The sequence below is a fragment of the Cebus imitator genome, unplaced genomic scaffold (assembly GCF_001604975.1).
Source record: "Cebus imitator isolate Cc_AM_T3 unplaced genomic scaffold, Cebus_imitator-1.0 Scaffold119, whole genome shotgun sequence".
NCBI classification, from domain to species: domain Eukaryota; kingdom Metazoa; phylum Chordata; class Mammalia; order Primates; family Cebidae; genus Cebus; species Cebus imitator.
Window position 1 is genome coordinate 5142242 of NW_016107434.1, and position 1524 is coordinate 5143765.

A 1524-nucleotide genomic window follows, 5' to 3' on the forward strand; every position below is an offset into this window, starting at 1 on the left:
GGAAAAAGGTAAACGTAATTGAAGTCACAGAAGAAGAGAGCACAAGCCTAGATCAATAGCTGAAGAGATCCTGGCTAAAACCTTTCCATAACTGAAGCATACTTCTAGCCATAGAAGCAAGATGTTCAATAAACCATTAGCAATAAACAAACAAACAAATAAATAAATAAGCAAGATCATAGTAAATCTTGGAATTGCTAGGACAGGAAGCACAAAATCCACAAGTGGATCAGTGGGAATGTTGGGGAGAAAGTCCCATCTATTTTTGTCTATTCCTTGTTATCCTTATGTAAGTAATTTAGCTGCTGGCAACACAAAATTACAAATTAACTGTTGTTTCAATTAATATTTTACCCTTTGGAGTTCACCATCTCAACAAATTTCAGTATAATCTCAACAACAGCCTCTTATCTGAGGCTTTTAAAGGTTATTGCAATGTTGTCTGCAGCTGGAAGTGTCCCAGAAAAATAAATCTCGTGATATGTCTCTATTGTCACACCTCTTCTCTGTAAATCCAATAAATTCCACTTTTTTCACCGTAAATACTTTTGTCTACAATTCCAGAGACAATCTTTGTGGAATCCTATATCCATATATCAAACACTCTGTGTGCCCTGGAATTGTGTCTGGGGAGAAGGACTACAGTTGGGGAAGGAAAACTCATATCAGGAGTAAGAATGAATTCCAATAAAGACAAATCACTGCCCTCCCCCATCCACGTCAGAGAAAGCAGGGTAACACAGTTGATTTACCACCAAATGGATGGAGTTTCTCGGAAGAATGGCACCATAACAACATTGCAGCATCACTCCCTTCTACCAACAGACCAAGCATTCAGGAGCTGTAGTAGTAGTATGAGACTAACCTTGATAAAAGGGAGTCCATGTTTTTGGTCTCTGATGGGCATTTTTGTGTGGTACAAAAATCTATACACTTTGTGCCCACTCACACAGGTTCATCCTCATTCTTCCTTCCAAGACTATTTTCCTTCAATTTTCAATTTTGATCTTCAAGACCCCTACAAGCTAGCAAAGCCATTTTTCAAAGTCCAGAAATTCATGTTTATTTTTATTTATGACCAATTCTCCATCTAAATCTGATAACTAAGTGCAATGTTTATAGCTCTGGCCAATGAAAGAATTCTTCCTCATGAGTGTCCATAAGGGTCACCTGAGTGAGTTGTAATGCAACAGTAGTCCATTTTTTGGCTTGCACCAATATGTAGCATGAAGTCATTGACAGAACACCCGCCCACCGCCAACCCATAATACTGAGCTTAAGAAAATATATTAATGCAACAGATATACTTGATAAGGGATTTAGACTACCTGTTCATACCAATTACTAGTGCCTTTATACCTGCTTCAGCATGGTCTTAGACATGCCATTTCCAATGTGTGATGGCTTTCTGCTGTGGCAGCTAGAAATTATGACAATAAATCTGATAACAGTTCATGATGAGCAGTGTTTGTCACATAGGCAATCACTTGGAAATCAATGGTCAGGAACATTGTCCCTGATAAG